This window comes from Cryptomeria japonica, chromosome 3 (genome assembly GCF_030272615.1).
Source record: "Cryptomeria japonica chromosome 3, Sugi_1.0, whole genome shotgun sequence".
In the NCBI taxonomy this organism is placed as follows: domain Eukaryota; kingdom Viridiplantae; phylum Streptophyta; class Pinopsida; order Cupressales; family Cupressaceae; genus Cryptomeria; species Cryptomeria japonica.
In genome coordinates, this window is record NC_081407.1 from 293,625,263 (window position 1) to 293,653,175 (window position 27,913).

Sequence of the window (27,913 nt, forward strand, 5' to 3'; positions counted from 1 at the left end):
AGGGAGTGCAGTTTCAGGCACGTGGCGCTTGCTTCACATGTAGAGCCATGGGACACATGGCGAGAGAGTGTCCTCAGGGTCAGATGGCAGGGAATCAGAGGATGGCAGCATCAGAGCCGACAGTTGGGGACATGGGCAAGTCCCACAGGGTCTTCGCAGTGGTTGACAACCGCCAGGCAGAGCATCAGGCCACGGTTATTGAGGTAGCAGGTATGATCAGAGGTAGCAGTGTATCTATATTATTTGATTCAGGAGCTACTGATTCTTTTATATCTCCATTGGTTGTGGAGCGTTGCGGGCTAGTGGAAATTAGGCAAGAGGTCAGTTGGGAAGTGGAATTAGTTTCAGGGGCTAGAGTGTCAGTGGAATCAGAGGTTAAGGGTTGTCAGCTTCAGATTGGTAACGCCACCACCTTAGTAGACCTTAGAGTTACACCACTTGGATCATATGGCGTCGTACTTGGCATCGATTAGCTTTATGCCCACAGAGCCAAGATGGATTGCCGCCTGAAAAGGATCAAGTGTAAGGATGATCATGGCTCTCCTATAGTGATCACTGGAATTCAGAGACCCGTGTCTCTTCGTATGATCTCCGCCATGCAGCTTAAGCGGAGCATGCGAAAGGGATGTCAGTTATTTGCCATCACCATTAGTGATAGAGAAGAAGAAGAGGAAAAAGAACCATCTATTGACAACCATCCTATCCTTAGGGAATTTTTGGATGTATTTCCTTCAGAGTTACCTGGTATGCCGCCCTGTAGAGAGATTGATTTTCATATAGACCTTGTTCCAGGAGCCGAACCAATTTCAAGAGCACCATATAGAATGACCACAAATGAGCTTAATGAGCTCAAGATACAGCTTGAGGAACTCCTAGAGAAGGGCCACATTCGCCCTAGTGTATCCCCTTGGGGTGCACCAGTCATCTTCGTGAAGAAGAAGGATGGATCTCTCCGATTATGCATGGACTACCGTCAGTTGAACAAAGTAACCATCAAGAACGGATATCCATTGCCCAGGATCGACGATTTGTTTGACCAACTTCAAGGTGCCAAAGTATTTTCCAAGATTGATCTAAAGTCAGGGTACCATCAGTTGAGGATAGTGGAAAGTGATATCCACAAGACCGCATTTCGCACTAGATATGGCCACTATGAGTTCACCGTGGTTCCATTTGGTCTTACGAATGCCCCAACAGTTTTTATGAGTCTCATGAATGGATTATTCCGTACGTTCCTCGACCGATTTGTGATTGTGTTTCTCGATGACATATTGATATATTCACCGAATGAGGAGGAACATGAGGAGCACTTGAGACAGGTTGTGCAGTGTTTGAGGGAAAATCAGTTGTATGGCAGTTTGTCGAAGTGTGCTTTCTTTATAACTGAGATCAAGTACCTTGGTCATGTTATATCCGGTGATGGGATCTCAGTAGACCCATCTAAGATCAGAGCCATTATGGATTGCCCAGCACCTACTAGTGTAACAGAGGTCAGAAGCTTCATGGGCTTAGCAGGTTATTACCGACGTTTTGTTGAGGGATTCTCTAGAGTTGCTCATCCTATCACTTCTCTTTAGCACAAAGGGAAGAAGTTTGAATGGACGGAGAAGTGCGAGAAGGCCTTTCAGGAACTTAAAAGGGCACTTACTACTGCACCTATCCTTGTAGTACCAGATCCATCAGCTGATTTCATGGTTTGCATAGATGCTTCCCTAGAGGGTTTAGGAGCAGTACTTATGCAGAATGGCAGAGCTATAGCTTTTGAGTCTAGGAAACTCAAGACTCACAAGCTTAATTACCCTACTCATGACCTTGAGCTTGCAGCCATAGTGCACGCACTTGTGAGATGGAGACATTTCCTTTTGGGTCATCACTTTGAGTTGCACTCAGACCATCAGAGCCTTCAGTACATATTCACTCAGCCGAATCTTAATGCACGTCAGAGGAGATGGATGGAATTCTTGTGTGAGTATGATTTTGACGTTCACTACATCAAAGGGAAAGAAAATGTAGTTGCAGATGCCTTGAGTAGGAGATGTCATGAGGTTTTCACCATGTCTATGAGCACGGATTTGAGAGATCGGATCTTGCAGCGATTGCCAGAGGACAGATGGTATTTAGAGGTTTGCCAGGCTATTCGATCTCAGGAAACCGTAGAAGGGAAATATGTGGATTACTCCTTAGAGTCTGATGGTTTATTATGCCATAGAGGGTGCATCTATGTACCTTCTTCCGGGGGATTGCGAGAGTTCATTATCACAGAGGCTCATAGAGCTCCTTATGCAGCGCATCCCGGGGTCAAGAAGTTGCATGCAGACTTGAGAGCACTATATCATTGGCCAGGAATGCGACAGCTTATTGCCGAGTTGGTAGCCCGATGCCTTGAGTGTCAGAGAGTCAAGGCGGAGCACCGCCATCCAGGTGGGTTGCTCCAATCTCATGCTATACCAGAGTGGAAGTGGGACACTATATCCATGGATTTCATCATTGGTCTCCCTATGTCATCTTGCCACCATGATGCCATCTTGGTGATGGTTGACAAGTTGACCAAAGTGGCTCACTTTTCACCAGTTCGTACCACCTTCACAGCACCAGCAGTAGCACAGGTATTTTTGCGAGACATTGTCAGACTTCATGGTGTTCCACGTAAGATCATTTCCGACAGGGATTCCCTCTTCACTTCTTCCTTTTGGAAGGCATTACAGGCAGCTATGGGTACCAAGCTCAATTTCAGTATAGCCTATCATCCGGAGAGGGATGGCCAGACAGAGAGAGTTAATCAGTTGTTAGAGGATATGCTTCACATGTATGTCATGGATCACCAGACCAGATGGGAAGAGTATCTTCCCTTAGTGGAGTTTGCCTATAACAATGGGCATCACACGTCCTTGGGGATGCCACCCTATTAGGCATTATATGGCAGGCCTTGTAGAACACCATTGAGTTGGGACCGCATAGAGGACCGAGTTGCTATTGGTCCAGAGATAGTTTGGGATATGGAGCAGCAGGTGGATTTGATTAGGCAGTGTCTTAGAGAGGCACAGGATAGACAGAAGAAATATGCAGATGCAAAGAGGGTTGATCGTAGCTACTCAGTTGGGGATAGAGTCTTCTTGAGAGTGCGACCGCATAAGAGTCCAACCCATTATGGAAAGGGTTCTAAGCTCGCACCCCAATTTGTAGGACCATTTGAGATCCTTGAGAGGATAGGGCCAGTTGCCTATCGCTTAGCATTGCCACCTAGCCTGTCACGCATCCACGATGTGTTTCATGTTTCAGTTTTGAGGAAGTATATCTATGATGAGTCTCATATTCTAGATTGGGATGCCTTGCAGGTGGAGTCGGACGGGCAGCTAGCTTTGGAGCCCATTCGCATTTTGGCATGCCGGACGCTGAGCCTTCGAGGGCGAGAGTTGGACCAGGTTAGGGTCCAGTGGGATTGCTATGATGAGGTCACAGCCTCATGGGAGGATGCAGCACTTATGAGATCACAGTACCCCCACCTTTTTGATGAACTCCAGGAGGAAGTTCATGCGTAGAGGGGGAGGGTGTGAGGCCCTACCCCGATTCAGTTTGACATTTTCAGTTATTTGCATATTGAGACTATTATGGATGCTTTATTTTATGCTTTATAGACTTAGAACTTATATGATTCCATGATTTGGATCACACTGACTTATGTTGATGCTTTATTTCATGCATGATGATTATGAAACTCTAGATATGTTACTAGAATAGAATTACATTATGATGGTGAATGCCATTATTGGAAATTTGCAGGACTTCATTTTGATGATAGAAAAAATGATGCTTATTTATGAATGGTTCAATTTTGGGAAATTATGTTAATTGCTTATGTGAAATTGAATTTGAACGATTGAGATATTGAATTATTGTTGCCTAATGTATGAGTGTTTGATGTACAATGGAATCCATGTATCTGATTATGTATAAATGTGATTATTTGGAATTACTAATGTGTTAATTAAGATGCGCAGGAAAATTATCCATGTGACCATGGAATTTATAAGGAGAACCAAGCCTAGACCAATGTGTGTTTGTTAAGCCGGGAGTTGTCTATTTGGAGAGACAACACCCCATTGTAATGTATTTTATTTGTGAAGTGTATAATGCTTGAGTGTTAAAATTAATTTATATGTATATGTGTAATCCTACAAGAGACAAATTCCATGTGTGATTTTTATATTGTATTTTTATTGTGTCACTTGACACATGTGCTAATTAGTGTCATTGATTTTGACTTGTCTCTTGGAGGGAGTTTTGTTTCTACCAAAGCCATTCAAAAATATGAGTGTGGTCCCAAATTTGCCTTGGGTAGGGAGTCTTGGGAGTGGTCAACTCAAGTTTGACCTGTAGGTAAACTTCAGTTGGGTTTCCAAAGGGTTTAATGGACTCCTAGGGTCAGTTTTAAGGCTTTTCCAAGGGTCCAAAGGGTATACCTATGGGTTAGGGGTATTTTGCAACATGTGGCTTCTCCCATGTGACTATGTAGTCACTTCAAAAAGTGATATTTCCAAGATGAACGAAAATTTCAACTTAGAAGGTTCCTCCTAGGATAGACAACCTTCTCTTTTGATGTCAAACCCTCTTCCCCATCTTCTTCCACATTTTCCCTTTCCAATTTTGGTAATGTGTAAGAGTTTGGGAAGGGCAACCAATGGGAACTCACACCTCACCCAAGGGGTTGGGAAGTGTGTGAGAGGCCTTCTTAGGCAAGAAATGGGAGACTTAGTGAGTAATCACCCACTCTCCATTCTTGGAGATTATGCTTGATTTGAAAATTTAGTAGGAGAATAGCACTTTTGGTGGAATTTGGAGAAAGTTAGTGTGGAATTGGGCAGCTCATCCCCAACTAATTTTAGCATACCTATTGGCAGAATAAGGTTGGTTACTTCTTATCTCCTCTTGTTTATGTTGTATGTGTTAGTTATGTTGTTTTGTTGTAGAAAAGAGATGCTTGTAAAGAAAGTGTTTTATGAAGTTTTTGTGCAAGTAAAGAATGTGTAGTTTTCTTTTCTATGTGTTTTGTTTTGTGTTCTTGTTGTTTTTGGGAGTGTCCAAGATCTCCTACTCTTGGGAGGGTAGGAAGATCTTGGCGTGGAAGGAGTATGACAGCCTTGGGTGAGAGGCTCTCCTTATGGAGAGTGATCTCAAGGGTGTCCTTTGTGACCCTTGTTGCATAGCCTTATGTATGCATTTGGGGGTCATAAGGGGAGTAAATATGGCCTTGAGCCTTTTGGGGGGCATAAGGATTGTGGAAGTATTTTGTTGCATTTGTATTGCCATGAGGTGGCTTGTATTGTTTTTGGCTTGCAAATCTCCCCATTGGTACTTGGTCCACTTCCACCCATGGAAGAGTCACCATGAATGTGGTGAAAGTGTAGCTTGGGAAGGGAAACTTGTATGTTGAGTGTCTTCCTATGTTTGTTGTAGAGTTGCTTGTTTGTAACCCGTCTAGTGCTTGGTTCTCCAAGCTCGGGGGTGGCTTCTAGTAAGCCTAGGCTGGGAGGTGAGCTCTCCATGGTCAAAAATGTGTTTTATTGCAGGTTGCATGGGAATGGGAAAAGATGGATTAAAGAGTTATGTGGCTGCTTTATGTTGCAGAAAGAGTTATTAAGACAATGTATTCTTTTGGAGTTGTAAAAGGGAAAGAGAAAAAAAAAAAGAGTTAGATTGTGTTATTTACAAGAAAAGAGGATTATGTATTTAATGTTAGCTTGTAAAAGAAAGAGATAGTCAAGGTTGTAATTATTTTTCCAAAAAGTAAAGCAATGTACTTCTATTATCAAGGAAAGGAAAATGTAGTTGTTTTAATTTCAAAATCCCTTGTAACCATGCTCATTTGTATCTACATCTATTATGAAATACATAGTATTTTCCCCTACTTTGGTAGTTTTGCAAAGGAAAAAGAAAATGTTAGTTTGCATCTAGATCTTCATGTTTTACATAAAAAAAAAAAAGAGAGAAATATATGCACTTTTGTATAATCTGGAAAATAATATTAGTTGTTAATGCATATTCCTTAAAGTTGAACATGCTGCTGTAAATTTATTTAAAAACAGTCATTTATTTCCCATTTGTTGCAGAAAATGGAATTTTTACTACTTTGTAATCTATTTCTTTCAAAAGGGTTAGCATTTAGTCTTAGTTATTGGCTTACAAAATAAGATCTATTTCCCCTCATTACTAATTCTGCAAATCACATTAGTAAAACCCTTGAATGCATTTTAGAGATACACAAATAATAATAAACTCCAAAGGAGAGCCTACATGGGATTATAGATTAGAAAAAAAAATAAATGGTAGCAAAAAGAGATATATATGTAAATATTTTAGCTCCTCATGTGTCATTTTGATAATCTGTTGTACAAAAAAAAAAGAATATTTACAGCTCTAATAATATTAAATAACAGAAAGAGAGATTTGATAGACTTGCTAATCAAGTCATTTAAAAGCATATATATATATATATATGTATATATATTCATATATATATATATATATATATATATATTCATATATATATATATAAATATAAATTAATAAAAAACTTGCAGTATTTAATCATTTTAACTATATTGATCTTTCCTTGTTTATATATATATATATACATACATATATATATATATATATATATATATATATATATATATATATATATATATATATATATATGTGTGTGTGTATATATATATATATATATATATATATATATATATATATATATAAATGTGTTTACATTTATAAAAAAAAAGAGACAAAAAAAAAATGGATTTCCGCGTGGTTTCTAAGTCCGCAAACGAGGGAGAGGAGAGCCAAACCACTGTGGTTACCCACACTAAGCGGCGCTCGGCCGCACTGTGGGTAACCATAGCGGTGCTCGGGGGAGCCCCTGCCCACTGCGATAGCCGCCACTCTCAAACCGCCGCTCCGTCTCCCCTTGCTTCCCCGCGTTGCGGTGTAACACTTAAAACCTCCGCTCTGCCCGTCTCGCTCTCCATTCCTCCGCCATTCCAGTTAGCATATACAAAAAAAAAGATAAGGGGAGAGGGTGGGGGGTTCGGCTAGGGTTGCTTCCGTGGCCGCCGACTCTCCTGCACACACCCAACACACACACACACAAAAAAAAGGGGTTAAGAATGGGGGTTCACACACACGCCCTAACCCTACTTTTTGGGTTAGGGCAAAGACATTGAGTTCTTGGTGTTGTTTTAAAAATGAGAGGGAGATAAATAGGGGTTGGGTATTTTAAAATATAAAAAAAAAAGGGGGTAACTTAATATAATAAAATTTAAAGCCCCACTCTTTTTTTTAGAAATACATTCTTAGATAAAACACATAAGGAAATAAATACATGTGTATATATATATATATACTCTTATAAAAGTAGATTAATTATAAATAAAAGTGTTACATGTAAAATTAAGTTGGGTATATCTCTTCTAAATAATGGACTATGTAGAAGAAATTTTATGAAAAGATTTTAATGCTTGATAGATTAGACTCATAAAATATGTGTAAGCAATATTATATGTAGGGCCAAGAGGGCCATTTAAGTTTCAAGATTATAAAGTACTTTTAAATTACGGGGAATTTATTTTAATAAGGTGTTTTAACAACGAGGTTAATTAAACTTAGAAATCCTAGCGGGTTAAGAAAGATAAGATAAATTTTAGAACGTTTAAATTGAGATTAAACGTTATACTAGAGATTTTAATTATTTATTAATGAAGCTTAGTGATTACCCTTTTTGGAGAAATATTAGCTCGTTGATAACTTAGTAAACCATGTTTCCCAATTGAGTTTAATTGCCCGTTTTATACAAATATAGTTTAGACCCAACCCAAAATGCATTATTTTATTTAAGTTAATCGCACTTAGTTGTTTATATTAGTTAAGTAGGTCGTTAATTAGTTAAGTATTTTTTTAAAAAAAATTTCCATTCGTGCCCAAATGTTGGGCATGACAGTAAGACTTCAGACAATATAAAACGGTAAAATTGAATACTTCAAAATACATTCAATACTTGATAACTACTTCACCCATAAACATATGCATGTGGTATATTAGCAATGTCATAACCATTAGCTCTACATGCATAATCACTTAAACAAAGAATACTTAATCATCCAATGAAAATGCACAACTCATGACACACAAATTTTATCATGTGGAAACCAAAATGGGAAAAACCATGGTGGGGATGAATACCCACAAGCTTGTTTTGAACTCTTTTGAACCTCTCTCTATTAGGAGCCTCATCTGGTTAAAGACTTTACAATAAGGTTCTACTCATAACCGATCCTGTTAAAGATCACCTAGTTAAGGGATGGCTATATACCCTGTTGAAGGTTACCTTGTTAGAGGATTTAAATAACTCAATGAACTTGAGCCACCTGGTTAGAGGATTTACAGTAAGCCTATTAAAGCTACCCAACAAAAGGATTTTCCTTTTGTTGAAATGGTTAGAAGACAATAGGTATAACTCTAATCTGATAACAACACTATATGCTAAGGTAGATCCTTTTCAGCTCCTCTATTTTGCAATCACACTCTACAGTTTTATCTCACTGGTCTGGCAAATATATCATCACTTGGATACATACTCAACTTTTGCCAACAACTTACAATAACAAACATCATCGAGCTTATAGACAATAATTAGGTCGGTAGCATAAACCCTAAACCCTAATCATTTAGGTTTACAATTATAGGCACTCCAATCCTGACTGTTCAAATATTTTATATAGAATGAAACAATCTCAAATAGATCACAAGTCATTCTGCATCGTCCATTCTTCACTCCACATAAAAATTAGTAACCCATCATGCTTTCTTCTCATATCGCTAAGAAAAAATTTCATTCCCGAGGTAGACATTTAATGCAGTCGATCCTTCACATGCAAGATCCTCAAGGAAATCCTTCATGTTTACAAAACTAACGTGGCATCATGATCTGATCCTCATTTCTTAGCTAACTCATCACATAATATCATCGGTTTCATCGTACAAGCTATATTTCCAAACTAGAAACCCTAGGACTGAGACTACCAACCGGTAGTCACACTTAGTGAAACCCCGACACCGGTTCATGACATCTCTTCATAATGGCTCTTCAACTTGATCATAAAATAACAACTGCTTCCAATCTTCATATTGGTTGACCTATACTTATTGACATCAATGACAACATACATTATTATCATATAATCATGTGCCAACATACCGATTCATCAAATGCCAACAATCTCCCCCTTTAGCATTGATGGAAATACTTACTTAGCGTAGCATTGCAAGAAGAAACATCATAGATCAATGCCAAAAACAATATCTTCATCAGATATCATACAACAGATATCTTCTCCCCTATCTCATATCTTCTTCTCCTTATTATATATCTTCTCCCCCTTTGACAACAATGCCAAAGTGGAGGCACAAGCTCCTATACTCCACTATGCTGCTCCCCCTATGAAATAGAATTCTTCAACACATCAATCCTAATAGATTTGTCACTATAATACCTGACTGATGTGGAGCACACATCTTTAGTTGACTTCATGAAGGGGAAAAACCCCTAATTCACCTCTCAAATAGGTAAATGTAGTCTTTGGTAAGGGCTTAGTGAATATGTTTGCTAGTTGCTCCTTACTGGAAACATGTTGTAATACAACCTCTCTATTTTGAACCTTCTCTCTCAAGAAATGATACTTGAGTTAAATGTTCTTAGTTCTAGCATGCAATACCAAATTTGTGGAAATATTGATTGCACTAGTATTGTCACAAAATATACTCACTGGTTCAGATATAGGTACTTTGAAACCATCTAATACATGTTTCAGCTAGATTGCCTGAGTGCAGTTCATAAATGTTGCCACATACTTTGCTTCAGCTATAGACTGAGAAGTACAACTTTGCTTCTTACTTGTCCATAAGACTAGTCTTCTACCAAGAAAAAAAATGCTCCACCAGTTATGCTTTTTCAGTCATCCACATTACCTCCCCAATCTGCGTCGGTAAATACCTTGAGATTAAAATCACCATTGTATGGATACCATACTCAATAGTCAATAGTCCCTTTCAGGTATCTAAGAATCCTCTTGACTACTACCAAGTGGGATTTTCTTGGACTTTTCTGAAAATGAGCTATAATTCCCACTGCATGAACAATATTTGGTCTGTTGTGCACCACATAGTGTAGCTTACTAGTCATTGACCAATACTCATTCTCATTTACTAATGCCGAATCATCTTCCTTAGTTAGTTTATAGCCGGTCACCATCAGTGTACCAACTAGTTTTCTCTCTTCCATGCCAAAGGTCTTTAATACCTCTTTGACATACTTGGACTAGGTAATGAAGATACCCTCTTTCATTTGTTGAATCTATAAACCAATGAAGAACTTTATCTCCCCAATCAGAGACATTTCAAAGTCTTTCTTCATTTCATCTACAAATGCATGGTTCATTTCATCATCTCCTCCAAAGATTATATCATCTACAAATACTTCACAGATCAGAATTTGATCACCTTCAAATTTCAGGTAGATGTTACTATCCTCACTTGTTCTTTGAAATCCTATTTTCACAAGATGAGAGTGTAATCATTGATACCATGCCCTAGGTGCTTGTTTCAATCCATACAGGGCTTTGTGTAATCTACACACCATGTTACTATCTTCTAATAAGGAAAACCCATCCGGTTGCTCAATATACACTTCCTCTTCTAGGATTCCATTTAAGAACACATACTTAACATCCATTTGGTATACCTTAAATCCATTGAATACTGCAAATGCAAGTAGCATTCAGACACCTTCTATTATAGCCATAGGAGAAAAGGTTTCTCCATAGTCTTCTCCCACTTCATGAGCATATCCCTTGCATACTAGTCTCACCTTGTTTCTTACAATTGTGCCTTCTTCATTTATCTTATTTTTGAAAACACCTATTTGGTACCTATGACATTCTTTTGTTTTGGTCTAGGTACCAAGGACCATGTTGCATTCTTTTTTATCTAGTCTAGCTCTTCTTCCATTGCCTTAATGTAGTCTTCATTTGTAAGTGCTTCTCTCAAAGTCTTGGGCTCCAATTCAAAAATCATGCAAGAGTTTTCTTTCACCTTTATTCTTGTGAGTATCCTTGCATCTTTATCTCCTATGATCTGCTTTAGATCATGATGTAGTTTCACATATCTAGGAATGACTCTAGCTGTTTCTGCTTGCTTTTCCTCTTCTTCTTCACTTACTTCTTCTTCTTCTTCACCTATTGCAGCTTCTACCAGTATAGGAACACTCATATTTTTACTTGTTTCTTTATTAACCAGTTCCTAAAAGTCTACACCAGGTTCATCTTCCACTTCCTCGATGTAGGTTTCCTCTGGGGATTTATCAACCCTGACATTAGTACTCTCAACAATTTTATATGTTCTATTGTTGGAGCACTTGAGAGATTTACTCTTAGTGGAATACCCCAGAAATATTCCTTCATCACATTTAGCATCAAACTTTCTCAGATGCTCACCTCTCTTGATGTAACACTTACTACCAAATACTTTAAAATTGTTAGGATTCCCAGCGATACTGAGAGGGGGGAGTGAATCAGTATCTTGCTAGTTAATGGATTTTCTTAACTTATTAAATGAATTGCATCTCAAAATAGTATACCGGTAAACAGGAATTAATGCATTAAATAAGAACAACAACCACAACATAGAAAGCACACCATAACACTATTTTTTTAATGAGGAAACCTGGTGTGGGAAAAACCTCAGTGGGATTTGTGACCCATAATATTCGCTTACTAGGCAATAAGTGAATATTACTATTATAATAGGGGCCTACACATGCAAGAATGCCAATTGCCTATAGCTCACTACTTAAATAAAAGAGAAGTCTCACTGACTTACAAAAGGTGGATTATATAAATCCAATGTCATGTACTGTTTCAGATCAGTATCTGCTATGCTAGGTTTAGTACCAGTTTAAGCTCTGCAATAATCATAAACCTTACCTTACAATCTGCCTGAATACTCACACATGATATCCATCTACATGTCCTCCTTACAAATGTTCTCTAAGATCTCATACTTATATATGGGCCTTATTACAATATGCCTTGTTGGCTTACAAAAAGATATTACAATTAATTACAAAATACAATAAACAAAATCTTGTTGGCCAGGGTGTCGGTAATCAATCTTTTTAGTGCTGGTGAACTGTATGCCGATGTAGAGTCTACCGGTGTTGGTTCTTGCCAGAGTCATATGATTGTAAGATTGCCATCAATGGAAATACTTTCAATCACCTACAATTTCTCATTGGAGTGTGTATTTCCCAACAATCTCCCCCTTTTGCATTGATGGTAACACTCATGAGAAAAAGCCAAAAAGTGTATCCAAAAAGTGTTTTACCAAAACTGTCAAAACTGTGTTATCAAAATTGTCTTCTCAAAAATGTGTGCTCTCCCTAAGCTGGTGATCTCTTCTATCATATCCTTTTTCTCATCCTTTACTACTCCCCCTATGGCATCAATGACAAAGGCTGTTATTCAATGTCAGTTGAGTGGAGTTCCTATTATGATCCCTGTAACCGATGGGTTACAATCTGATATAACTCTGCTAAAGCAACATTCAGACTATTGTAGAATCTCTCACTGTCTTTCAGTGTTGTTTCAGTCCTTGGAATTGTACTGGTGAGTGTGTGCATTTTGTCTTTCGGTGTCTTAAGTCCTGGAACAAGAGCCTCAGAAATCTCTTTTCTCAAAGAGATGAGGATATCCAGTGTAGGACTTAGTCTACACTTTAGTTCTTTTACCTTAAACCTTAATCTTTTCTTATCTTTTTCATTTTTTTCTATTTTCACTTCAAATCCGGTAATTTCCTGTTCTACTACCGTTATTGAATCCGATGATCCTATCAAGTTGTCAACAATATCATTGATTTCCTTTTGAGCTATGTTTATTTCTTTGTCTATATTCTCTATCAAAATGTTAGTTTTGCATGTGTCTCTATACAATTTCTTGAAGTCCAAAATTATCTTACCTAATACTAGTAATAAGGTATCCATATGTTCCTTATTTTTCTTGACTGTCTCGTCAAAGAATTTTTCCTTCTCTTTATACATTTTCTCTCTAAACTTCTCCTCATTGATTTGATCAATTGTCAGTAGGTTGTCAGTTATATACTTAGACAATGTGTCTAATTGGATCAAAGAATCTTTATTTTTTATGTTACACTTTGGAGCTATCATCTTCAAAATTGGTAAAGTGTCAGCAATAGCCTTATATGCCTGTGCATTACACTTTGTTATTTTCTTTATTAAGTCTAATAACACTTATGTTACATTAGTTGGCCTAAATTCAGTCATAGATGTTCCGAATGACTGTCCAATTATCTTCACAATCTGCAATCCATTGGTGATAGTAATAGCTTTGCTTTCCTCTTTCTTTGGAGGATCTGTTTGAGTTTGCATTTCTATTACCAAAGGTTTGGGATTGTCAGAGGTAGTCGGTGGCACTGTTTGGGTATGTACCTGTGAAGAAGCTTGTTGCTCTACATGTTTCTCAATGTTTTTCTCAGTGTGAACCTTTTATTCTGTCGGTTTCTCTGTGTTCTCTTCTGATGGTGTCTCTATTTGTGCCTCTAATGATTTTACTATGTTATCCACTACTTGTTTTTATGATTGAAACTTTGATTTATCTATCGATTCCTCTTTGTTTACCTTTGTACTGTCTACTGTCAGTGAGTCAATAGATACATTCATGTGTTCACCTGTAGTATCTACCTTTCTTGTATCTAGGGGATCATTTGATATTTTAGTTTGTTGCTCATTCCCAATTTCAGTGTTATCAACTGCAATATTTCCTGTTGGTGGCTCTATTGCCACATCCCTCTTGTTAGTTGTTTCCTTATCCACCACAATATTGACTTCCTGTGTGTCAATAACACCTTAGAATTAGGGTTGGTGTCCTCATGTGGTGTATCCATACTCTTTGTTATCGGTGGTGTGTCAATAGTTTGTACTGGTGGAGTATCAGAAGGAGGTGGGGGTAAGTTATCAGTTATCTTTATGCTTGGGGGTCCACCTACCTTTCCTTTCCCTTTATCCTTATATTTTTCCTTTTGATAGACTTTAAAAGTCTTTGGTCTCTTAAGCTCTTCTTGTTTTTCTTTCTCAACAAAAAATATATCCCACTTATCTGCAGTGTCTTCTGGTATCTCATTAATTCTTCCTGCCATTAATGCTACATGTCGGTGACCGGTTGAGAATATAGTCCAGTTGGCCTCACTAATCAGCTCATCAATCTCTTGAGTTGAGTTTACTGGGTGAACTACAAGTAGTTTTTCTATTTTGATCTTTCTATCTAATTCCACAATAGCTACCCTTCTAGCTTCTAGCCTTCTGTACAAGTCATTTGGTACATCATCAACAATTTCCATCAAAAATTTCTTATAGATATCAAGATGTAGTATAATACTATTCTCTATACTTTATTTTTTATCATTTTAAAGTGTGTTATACAACTTGTTGATGTCTGTTAATTTGCCATCTTCAGTTATCTCATTCAGAAGTTTGTCAAAAGGAGGAATAACCTATTTCACTTTTCTTTTCTTTGGGGTCAATTTCTTAGCTGGAGGCCTAACTGCCTATTGTTTTTGTCTTGTCCTTCTAGGTGTAGGTGAGTGTACCGGTGAGGGTTTTCTCTTTCTTTCTACCCTTTTGAATTCGGCTAGTACCTCATTGTCTGGGGAAGTAGAAACTGGTGAAAGATGTGTTTCTGGTTGTAGTCCTTCCAATTCACTCTCCTTAATACCAGTTTTGTTCAATACATCCTCTTTGATTTCTTTGGCATGTCTTATTCCTTTCCTGACTATCTGTTCAATTTTCTTAATCCTTTTCTCTAATTGGATTTTGCTTTCTATGGTTTCAGCATTGCCAAATGCTTTTTCTTTGGATTCCTTAGGGGCTTCTAACAGGGATTTTGCATAGGTTGTAACTATGTTCTCATCTGCCTCATATCCCATCTCTGTAACCCAAACAGTCCTAGAGACAACTGCCTCCATCTAAATTTCATCTTTCTTGACCACAAAGCATATCTCCTTTTGGTATTTGTCAACAATAGATTGAGATGGCCTTATTCTAGTCTTCATCCTAGCCTTCAATGCTTTAAAATGTTCATTTATGTTTTTCTCCCTCTCATCTCCCATATTGTTTATTATGTCTAGAAGTTGTTTTCCTATAGGTATATCAAAACCAAAGTCTTCTCTTCGAATACCTGGAACTTCCTTAGTAATGTACAGCATTAAAAATACAAGCAGGTTGCCAAATCTGAAAGTCCCTTTCTTATCTCCTTTAATTTTTTTTAAATTGTCTATCAAATCATCTTTTAGCCACTCACATATATAAATCTTTGCATTGTTATTCACCATGTCATATGCACTTTTGATACATAAGCTAGAGACTGAGTTTAGTCGGTTGGCATGTGTAGTCTTATATCCAAGAATCGTGCTAACAAATCTAACATTGATATCTTTTACATCATTTACTCTCAGGGATCTTTTGTCAAAAGTTGCACTAGTTAGGGTCATCACAGTGTCATTTGGAACCTTTTTAGTTTTGTTAGGCTTGCAACCAGTGGAAGGTAAGCCTGTCACTGCCCTAACTACCTCTTTGGTAATCTTATGGATGGAATCCAACCAAAAGAACTTCCAATATACTCTGCTCAAGACAATCCTTATCACATCCTTAGGAAAATCAGGGATATTAAGAATGTCCACAAAACCTAGGGTTTCCACTATCTTGTGTTCCGGTTTAACATTTCCATGTTCATCACAAACTACAGTTCTATATATGTTCATTATTTCTTCAGCTCCTAGTTCCTCAATATGACAATTTATATAGATTCTAGGATCCTCAGCATAAACTACTCCCTTATGTATTTTTGAAAATGCTCTTAGGGTATCATCCTTCTTCGCAATTTCGGGAATGATTTTAAACACAGGTCTTGGGTGCTTAATAACTTCAATCATAGTAGGGTTTCCAATGAATTCAGGTGTAGAGGAGGAAGCCATAGTTGTAAATACCTTAATCTTCCTTTAGGATGATTTGCTTGGATGATTTGCTTCACTTCTTGCTATGGACGCCTTTTCTCAGGATTTTCACACTCTCTGTAAGTTTGAATTTTCAGTGAGTGAGAAAAGAGCCAAAACACTTGCTTTGTAGTGTCATTTCCTTCAACTGCCACATTTAATATCTCCGGGTTAAGTAAAAATTTAACTCATCTGCCGGTAAAGAAGTATATCAACTTCTCATCATCAACTGAGGGTAATCTAGCATGTTTTTCAATTTGTTGTCATACCCCCAAAGGATTATTTCTCAGTTAGATGAAGAACCTCTTGCCGGTGAAGTGATACTCTGTTATACCAATGAAGGAATAGCTTCACTAACATTCATGTCTGAATTTCTAATCTATTGTTTTGAAAATTCTTGCTTTACCTCTTCAACCTTTTCTTTACCTTTCAAACTGGGTCCTTTGTTATTTTTCAGTGATGCCTTCTACAAAATTTTGCCATATGTCTAATCTTGTTACAAGCATAACAAGTCACATTATTTTTCTGAATAGCTTTTCCATAACCTATGTTGGTATGTGTTCCAAATTGATTAGATAAGTGTGCAAATCTTCCACAAATATAACATCTTACATTCATTCTGCAATTTTCTGAATTGTGTCCAACTTTGTTGCATTTAGAACATTGACCGGTGGGTGCATTGGTGTTCTGATAGTTTCTAGATCTACACTGATTTGCTCTATGACCATACTTGTTACAGTTAAAGAATTTCCCATTGAATTTGTAAGCATTAGTTTATCTTACTGATTTACTATGATCATGATTGTTTGCAGTACCAGAGCTTTCACCAACATCAAAGCCAAGGCCATTAGTATCTCCATTAGATTTTTGATTTTTCAGCATGTCATCAAGTTCTTCTGAACTTTTCTTAAATTTCTCCTTGTGTTGATTTGCAGTAGCCAACTTATTTTCCAAGATTCCTTTCTGTCTCATGAGTTCAGTTCTATCATTTTTTGTATGCATCAAATCTGTCTTCAACATATCATTTTCATGACTGAGTCTTGTGTTTCATTTCTTGCATCATTGAGTCTTCTAACCAAGTCTTCTAACCAAGTCATCTTCATTCTTCTTTCTATCTTCAATGTCTTTACAAAATCTGATGGTCATATCTTGCATCTCATTTTTCATTGTATTGTTTTCTTGTCTCAACTTATTCACAAGGTCATTAAGAGTTTCTTTCTCATCATCATCACTCTACATCTTCTCAGAAAGTTCTCTTCTTTTGTTCCTAGAAATAGTGATATTTTTCTGAAGTCCTTGAATGATTTCCTATGCAGCCTTCAGATCATCTTCAAGTTTCATATTTTTCAAATTTTTTGCATCATAGTCTACCAGAGATGTTTCCAATTGCTTTCTCAGATTATCCATCTGTATCGGTGTCAAAATCTTCCTCAAGTTGTTAGGCTTTTGAAAATAGAGGACCAGGCTCTGATACCAATTGTTAGGATTCCCAAAGATACTGAGAGGGGGGTGAATCAGTATCTTGTCAGTTAATGGATTTTCTTAACTTATTAAATGAATTGCATCTCAAAATAGTATACCGGTAAACAAGAATTAATGTAGTAAATAAGAACAACAACCACAACATAGAAAGCACACCATAACACAATTTTTTTAATCTGGAAACCTGGTGTGGGAAAAACCTTAGTGGGATTTGTGACCCATAATATTTTCTTACTGGCCAATAAGTGAATATTACTGTTACAGTAGAGGCCTGCACATGCAGGAAGGCCAACTACCTAAAGCTCACTATTTAAATAAAAGAGAAGTCTCACTGACTTACAAAAGGTGGATTATATAATTCCTATGTCATGTACTACTTTGGATCAGCATCTGCTATGCCAGGTTCAGTACCAGTGTAAGCTCTGCAATAATAATAAACCTTACTTTACAATCTGCCTGAATATTCACACATGATATCCATCTATATGTCCTCCTTACAAATGTTCTCTAAGATCTCATACTTATATATGAGCCTTATTACAATATGCCTTGTCGGCTTACAAAAAGTTATTACAATTAATTACAAAATACAATAAACAAAATAATGTCGGCCAGGGTGCCGATAATCAATATTTTTGGTGTCGATGAGCCATATGCTGATGTAGAGTCTGTCGGTGTCGGTACCTGTCGGAGTCATATGATTGTAAGGTTTCCATCAATGATAATACATTCACTCACCTACAATTTCTCATTGGAGTATGTATTTGCCAACAAAAATAACTCATAGTGGGAGTATTCCTGGTCCAATACTCATAAGGGGTTTTAACTCTACCTTTTTCTTGATGAGTACCCGATTCATAGTATAGACTGCAGTGCTCACCACTTCTCTCCAAAAAGTGTGAGCAACTTTTCCTTGGATTAGCATTATTCTGGCAGCTTCAACTACAATCCTATTAGTCCTTTATTCTATGACTTCCTGTTGGGGTATCCTTGGGGTAGACAACTACCTCCTGATATTGTTATCTTCATAGTACTTGTTGAATTCATCAGAAGTGAATTCACCTCCTTGATCAGTTCTGAGGAATTTTATCTTTTGACCACTTTCCTTCTCTACTAATTCTCTAAAGGCTTTGAACTTTCCAAACACCTTAGAATTGTCTTTCAAGAATGTGACCCACATTATTCTTGAGCAGTTGTCAATAAAAATCATGAAATACCTATCTCCCTAAATACTTCAAGCTTTCATAGGACCACACAAATCAGTATGGACAAGATCAAGTACGTTTTCTCCTGAAAAAGACTTACCTTTGAAAGTTGAGGAAGACATCTTCCCAAGTTGACATTCTTTGCATAAATCATTCTCCGATTTGTTTAGCAAAGGCAATCCTCTTACTGCCTTGAACTTACTCACCTTTACAATATTATCAAAGTTCATATAACAAAGTCTTATGCACCATATCCAAGTGTCATCAAACTTTGACATCAGACACTGACTTATCTTTACATTCAGCTAAAACAAGTTACCTTTGGTCTGCTTACTAGTGGTAATAAGTTAACCACTCTTTCCAATTATACTGCAAACTCCACCTTTGAACTCCAGAATGAGTCCTTTATCATTTAGTTGAGCAACACTCAACATGTTATGCTTAATACCTTCTACCCAGTAGACATCATCTGCACTGCTCTTTCCATTCAGTGAGATGGATCCTTTTCCTTTTCCTAGGCATGGTGCATCATTGCCAAATCTGACAACACCTCCATCATATTCTTCTAGAGACAAAAACTTTACCAAATCACCAGTCATGTGGTGTGAACAACCACTATCAATAATCCACTCAGTAGAGTTGTCAATGCGAGAGACGAGTGATTTCTTGTCAGACACTTCTTCCTTTACAGTTACAAACACTATGTCCTCATTCGCTTCATTCTCAAATTCTTCATTAATAACACCTTCATCCACTGCAACTAGACAATTTCTTCTATTTCCTTCTTTATACTTTCTAAACCTCTCTGATTTATCCTTATTGTCATTGTTAGGATAGTTAACAGCTATATGTCCTATCTTATTGTAGGAAAAACATATTAAAGGAAGCTTGCCTCTATATTTTCCAGTTCCCTTTGGAAGTCTCTTGGCAAGAAGAGCTTCAAACTCCATCGAAATCTCTTCATAATCCATACCTCTTCTTTGCATGGATTCATAACTAGTACTTACTTCTTTTCCTTTTCTGGTTGGTGAAACAGATGCTCTGAAAGTTGACTGAGTCCTCTAAACACTGCCATAATAGCTATTCAACTCATATGTAGTCAACTTTGTAATGATAGAGTTTAAGGATACGTTGTTTTTGTCAATAGACCTTAGTTCCTGAATAGTAGCAACTTTGATTGCATAGATCGGTAAAAATGATCTCAAAACTTTACTCACAATGGTGGCATCATCAATTGTTCCACTAGTGCTCTTGATATCTCCAACAACTGTCTTGATCCTTATGCCATATTGTTGAATGGTTTCACCTTCAACCATCCTCATGTCTTCAAATTTTCCTCTAAGTCTCTCTTCCTTAGCTTGCTTGACATGTTCATCACTACCATAAATAGTTTCCAAAGTGTCCCATTCATCCTTAGGAGTGTCCTTATCTTGTACATCAATGAGCTCAATATCGAACAAACTGCTAATAAGAGCTTCCAAACTCTTGATATAGATCTTCATTCTGTCCTTCCATATTTTGAAGTTATCTCTATTGAACTTACAACCTTCCCTCTTTATCATTAAGGCAGGATCTTTTTCCTCAAGCGGTTAAGCTTATATTGCCGAGGACTTGGAGTTGCTTTGATACGAATTGATGAATAATGATGAACAACAAATACCCTAATTGGTACTGAGAGGGGGGGTGAATCAGTACATATGAAAACTTCTTCGCAACATATCAAGTTAAAACAATCTTTACCAATTGTCTTCATTACTGAAGTTAACCATGGCAATACCGGTTAAACACAATAAGACTTCAGAAAATATAAACAGGTAAAACTGAATACTTTAAAATACATTCAATACTTGATAACTACTTCACCCATAAACATATACATGTGATATATCAGCAATACCATAACCATTAGCTCTGTATGTATAATCAATTAAACAAAGAATACTTAATCGTCACATGAAAATGCACAACTCATGACACATAGATTTTTTCACATGGAAACCCAAATGGGAAAAACCATGGTTGGGATGAATACCCGCAAGCTTGTTTTGAACTCTTTTGAACCTTACTCTATTAGGAGCCTAGTCTGGTTAAAGACTTTACAATAAGGTTGTGCTAGGAACTGATCCTTTTAAAGATCACCCATTTAAGGGATGACTATATACCCTGTTAAAGGTTGAAACCTTTTTAAAGGTTGAAACCTTTTTAAAGGTTGAAACCATGTTAAAGGTTACCTTGCTAGAGTATTTAAAGAGGTCAATGAACTTGAGTCATATGGTTAGAGGATTTACAATAAGCCTGTTAAAGCTACCTGACAAAGGGATTTTCTTTCTATTGAAATGGTTAGAAGACAATAGGTAAAACTCTTATCTAATAATAGCACTATATGCTAAGGAAGATCCTTTTCAGTTCCTCTACTCTGCAATCATACTCTGCAGTTTTCTCTCACTGGTCTGGCAAGTATCTCATCACTTGGATACATACACAACTTTTTCCAACAACTTACAATAACAAACATTATCGACTTTATAGACAACAATTAGGTTGGTAGAATAAACCCTAAACCCTAATCATTTAGGTTTACAAATACAGGCGGTCCAATCCCGACCGTTCAAACATTTAATATAGAATGAAACAATTTCAAATAGATCACAAGTCATTCTGCATCATCCATTCTTTACCGCACATAGAAATTAGTAACCCATCATGCTTTCTTCTCATACCACTAAGAAAAATGTTCATTCCCTAGGTTGACATTTAATGCAGTCGATCCTTCACATGAAAGATCCTCAAGGAAATCCTTCATGTGCACAAAACTAACATGGCATCACAATCTCATCCTCATTTCTTAGCTAACTCATCATAGAATATCATTAGTTGCATCTTACAAGCTATATTGCCAAACTGAGAACCCTAGAGTTGAGACTACCAACTGGTAGTTACACTTAGTGAAACCCTGACACCAATTCACTACATCTCTTCATACTGGTTCTTCAACTTGATCATCAAATAACAACAGCTTCCAATCTTCATATCGGTTGACCTATACTTATTGATATCAGTGACAACATATAGTATTATCATATCATCATGTGCCACATACCGGTTCATCAAATACCAACATAAGTTAAACGAATCAACAAATAAGATCATAACTACAAAAACATTCACCACTTGACACAAATGTTTATATGTGGAAAACCCAAATAGGTAAAAACCACGATGAGATGAAACTCACAAGGATAGCTATCTGAATTCTTCTGAAGTTCACCCTGTTAGGAGCCAAGCCTGTTAAACCTTTACAATTAGTCCTGTTAAGAACTAATTCCAGTTAGGAATCACCCGGTTAAGGGATTTACAAATATGCCTTGATGAAAAGCACAATACTCTATTAGGAGTAACCTCGCCAGAGGATTTAAGAATCCAAGCTAATGGACCACCTTGTTAGATGATTTAATAAGTAACCAAGCTTGTTAGAGCTTACCTGGTTAAGGTATTTCACTTCTCCTATAATTGTTAGAAAACAAAAGGTTTTCTTGATCTGTATGAATAGCACTACATTTTCTTGGTCAAATCCTTTTAAGCTTCAATCTACCTTTACTCAAAGTGCAGATCCATTCATCAGTTAGGAAACTACACACTCAACACGTTTCTGCCAATCTTGCCAATAAATTTTACAAACAACTTCATCGACCTTAAATATAAATCAATTAGGTCGGTAACACAATAAAAACCTAATTCTCATCATCGAGATTACAAAAAATTTGGTACAATCTTGGCCATTAGAAATCATAACAATCTCGTCACATTCTTCAAGAAAATTCCAACTGCTCCATGATCACCACTTCATCAGACTTTGTAACTCATCACGCGTTGTGCATTAGATGCAATTGAATTTTTTCCTTCCCTAGACAATAAACAAATGTGCCAAAAAAATTTGAACTTATCCTCATACACTGATCACATGTGTCTCCATCATTACCGCTCATCGAATAATAAACCAATAAACTTGATCGGTTAGGGTTTAACAACTGATAAGGTTTACCGGTTACATTGCATAGAAAGGTTTAATCCTTTACACTAGTTTACCGGTTCAACTCACAAACTTAACATACCTGTTTACAACATCTTACACAAATCTCTTCCTACCATTTACTAGCCAATATAAAAAAAAAAATCAATAATAACATGAATACCATTACCGGTTCAATTGGCATAAATGATAACATATCATTAATGCAATCTATATGCAAAATGCCAACAATCTCCCCCTTTGGTATTTTTGGCAATACAAATATCAACGCCTCTAATTGTTGCTGAGATTGGTGAATAGGAATCCTGGTTTGGTTTACCAAGTATTCACCTTGCTCTGTTTGTCTTCAGCCTGCTGTTGGTTCACCTAATTTGACACATAATTTATCTCCTCAATCACATAATTTATCTCCTCAATCACATAATTCTTCTCCTCCTTTGACAGCAATGCCAAAGTGAAAGTAAAAATATGTAATTCTTCTCTCACTATGCATCAACAACATACTACAACTTGATACTCCCCCTATGGAATACATCCACATCTTCATCAATCCATGTAATATTCTACAAGTAATTTAGGGACTCATGCAATCAACATCATGCTCAACTAACTTCATGAAGATGGACAACCCCCAATTGACTTCTAAGTTACTCAAAAGTTGTCTTAGGCAGAGGTTTGGTAAAGATATCTGCAAGATGCTCTTTGATAGAAACATGCTCTAAGATAACATCTTTACTTTGAACTTTTTCCCTCAAGAAGTGATACTTTGATTCAATGTGCTTAGTCATTGCCTGCAAAGTTGGATTTTTTGAAATTTTTATTGCACTTTTATTATCACACAAAATCTTTATTGGTTCTGACATTTTCATCTTAAAACCTTCCAAAATGTGGCTCATCCAAATAGATTGTGTGGAATTTATATAAGGTGCTACATACTCAACTTCAACAGTAGATTGTAAAGTAAAACTCTGCATTTTACTACTTCATGAAACTAGCCTTCCTCCTAGAAAGAATGTTCCACTGGCAGTACTCTTCCAGTCATCAATATTTCCTTCCCAATCAACATTCATGTATGCCTTCAAATCAAAATTTACACCATATGGATACCATAACCTTTAGTCAACAATACCTTTTAGATATCAAAAAATTCTCTTGTTTTCCATCAGATGTGCTTCCTTTAGATTCTTCTGAAATCTAGCAACAATACCAACTACATGGGAAATATCTGGTTGACTGTGAACAACATAGTGTAATTTGTCAATCATTGACCTGTATTCCTTTTCATCTATAGACTTAGATGCATCTTCCTTGGACAACTTACAACCTGTAACCATTGGGGTTCCAACTGGTTTATAGTCACTCATACCAAAAGTATTCAAAACCTCTTTCACATACTTAGATTGAGTAATGAAAATACCATTCAAGTCATTTGTTTTATTTGCAAGCCCGTGAAATTTTTTATTTCCTCTACTAATGACATCTCAAACTCATTCTTCATTTCATCTACACAAACTATTTCTCATGTCATCATTACCTCTAAATATAATGTCATCAACAAATACTTCACTGACTAGTATTTCATCTCCTTCAGACTAGAGATAAATGTTGTTGTCATCACTGATTCTAGCAAAGCCTATCTTTATCAGATGTGTATGAAGTTGTTTAGACTATGCTCTGGGTGCCTGCTTTAATCCATACAAATTTTTATGCAATTTGCATACTATGTCTTCCTCATCTGTCAATGCATAACCATTGGGCTACTCTATATAAACCTCTTCTTTCAATACCCCATTGAAAAATGTAGACTTAACATCCATCTAGTATACCTTGAAGTTCTTATGAGCTGCAAATGCAAGCAAAGTTCTGACACCTTCCAATCATGCTACTGGTGCAAAAGTTTCTCCATAATCTTCTCCTTCTTCTTGCGCATAACCTTTGCAGACTAATCTTGCCTTATTGCAAACTACAACACCATCTTCATTTAACTTGTTTCTAAACACCCATTTAGTACCTATAACATTCATTTTTATTGGTTGGGGTACCAGGGTCCAAGTGTTGTTCTTCTCAATTTGATCTAATTCCTCCTCCATAGCTTTAACCCAATGATCATCACCAAATGCCTCCTTAGCACTTCTAGGTTCAAAGGTGGAGATCATGCAAGAGTTCTCTGTTATTATCCTTCTAGTTAGTACTCTAGCATCCTTATCCCCAATAATTTGTTCAGGACTATGATTCAATCTCACATACCTAGGAATAACATGACCATTCAATTAAGGTTCAACTTCTTCATTATCATCTTCTTTTGAAATTATTTGTTTGGGTTGAACAATTACATTACGATTTGCTATACTGGTTCCTGATTTAATAGTTTTAGGTTCCAAAATCAAAATTCAAGAATCATCATCCTTTTTCTTAGAACGGGTTTCTTCTGAGACTTCAGGACATTCATCTACATGAACATCAACACTCTCAACAATTCTCTGTGTCTAGTTGTTGAATCACCTATTTTAATAAAACAATTGCTTCCAAATATCTTAAAATAGCTAACATTAGGTGATATCCCATACTAGTATTAATAAGGGGTCTATTCCTTACCTCTTTTCACCAGAACTCGGTTCATTATGTAGATAGCTGTGCTTAGAGATTCTTTCCAAAAACAAATATCTACACCTCCTTGTATCAACATAGTCCTAGCTGCTTCAACCAGTGATCAGTTGGTTCTCTTTGCTATACCATTCTATTGTGGTGTCCTTGGTGCAGAAAGCTTCTGCTTGATACCGTTCTCATCACAGTACATAGTGAATTATTCAAAAGTAAATTCACCTCCTTGATCTGTTCTTAGATATTTAATATTTTTGCCACTCTCTTTCTCAGCTAAGGCCCCAAATGCCTTGAATTTACCAAAAGATTCATTCTTATCCTTCAAGAATATGACCCACATCTTCCTTGAATAATCATTAGTGAATATCATGAAATATATGTCACCTTGAATGCTTCTTGTTCTTATTGGTCCACATAGATCTGTATGAACCAAATCTAACAAGTTCTCTATTGAGAAGGACTTTCTCTTGAAAGTTGAAGAAGACATCTTTCCTAATAGACATTCTTTACAAAGAGCATTCACCAGTTTCTCTAGTTGAGGCAGACCTCTTACTGTCAAAATTTATATGACAAAATATCCTATTCCAAAGCCCACTATCATCTATTTTTTCAAGCATATAGTTTCTAAATTTAGGATTAAGTTGAAATAGATTACCTCTGGTCTGTTTCCCGGTTGCAATCAATTCACCTTTGTTGTCAAAAATTTTGCACATACCATTTCTAAACTCTAGTGGGTATCCTTTATCGTTAAGTTGTGCCACACTCAAAAGATTGTGCTTTAGGCCTTCAACCCAATAGACATCTTCAGCACTACTATTCCCATTAAGAGAAATGACTCCCTTACCTTTAACCATATAGGGTTCGTCATTGCCAAATCTAACAACACCGCCATCAAATTCCTTTAGGGAAAGTATTTTTCTCTGATCACCTGTCATGTGATGTGAACAACCACTATCAATGATCCAATCATCAGAGTTATCCATCTTGGATACTAGTGCCTTCTGATCTGATATTTCTTCCTTAATAGCTACAAAAAAAATATCTTCACTAGCATCATCATCAGATTCTTCATCAGTAATACTAGTGTCAAAAGCTACAAGACAATCTCTCTTTCCTTTACCCTTATGCTTCTTAAATTTGTCTCTCTTGTATTCATTTTCACCATTAGGGAAATTAGCTTCTATATGACCAATCTTGTTGCATGAAAAATATTTTGAAGGTAGCTTACCTCTATATTTACCAGTGCCTCTAGGTAGTCATTTTGCCAACAATGCTTCAAGTTCCACTAAGTTGTGTTCATCATTAGCATCTCTGCTAGATCTATATTCATAGCTATGGTTGGTATCTCTACTTATTCTCGTAGATGGGTTAGAGATAGAAGCTCTGAATGCAGATTCTAATTTTTGTACACTACTATCATAGCCATTTAATTCAAAGGCAGTAAGTTTGTCAATAATAGAGTCAAGAGTTACCTTTGTCTTGTCAATGGATTTCAGTTCCTGAATATCTGCAACTCGGATAGGATAGACCGGTAGCAGGGTTCTCAGTACCTTACTAATCACTGTGGCATCTTCCACTTTCCCTCCTACACTCTTTATTTCACCAACTCTCTCTTTTATCCTTTGACCATAATTCTTGATATTCTCACCTTCAAACATTCTTACATCATCAAACTTTCCTCTTAGACTCTCCTCTTTAGCAATCTTAACATGTTCATCACCACTATAAATCTCTTCAAGTTTTTTCCATACTTCATATGCAGTTTCATGGTCATGAACATCTACATATTTAGCATTAGACATGGAACTAATAATAGCCTCTAATTCTTGATGATTTTCTTGTTGTTCTTTCTTCTGATCATTAGTGAGGATTCTAGTCGGTGTAATATACTTAGTTTCTATATGATGCCAATATTGACTGCCAAGACTCTTAATGTAAATCTTCATTCTCTCACTCCATATTCTATAGTTATCTTTGTTGAACTTCAGACCTTCTTTCTTCATCATGATCGACAAGATCTTTTCCTCTAGATGTTAGGCTTTTAGATTAAAGAGGACGTGAGTCGCTCTGATACCAATTGATGGTATGATGAAAGAATAAGTATCCAGTAGAATACTAAGAGGGGGGTGGCATGAATCAGTATACTGAAAAATTGATACAAATTTTCCAAACTCAGATTCAATCACACAAAGTAAACATATCACAGTCAAGATCAATATTCATAAGAAATCTTGACATCAACCGATTTGACTGTAATGACAACTTAACAGTAAACAACTCCAATCTTGTAAACATCAACAATCCTTAATCATATCTCAACATATTCATCTCTCAATGCTTCTAGTTATCATGCCTTATCATAAGTTAATCAAATCAACAAATAAGATCATAACCACAAAAACATTCACCACTTGACACAAATGTTTATACATGGAAAACCCAAATAGGTAAAATCCATGATGAGATGAGACTCACAAGGATAACTATT

General features: G+C 36.6%; 1 pseudogene; it reads right to left on the reverse strand.

Annotated features, from left to right (window-relative positions):
• The window catches only part of LOC131062672 (ribulose bisphosphate carboxylase large chain-like), a 151,358-nt pseudogene that overhangs the window by 46,566 nt on the left and 76,879 nt on the right, over positions 1-27,913 (reverse strand).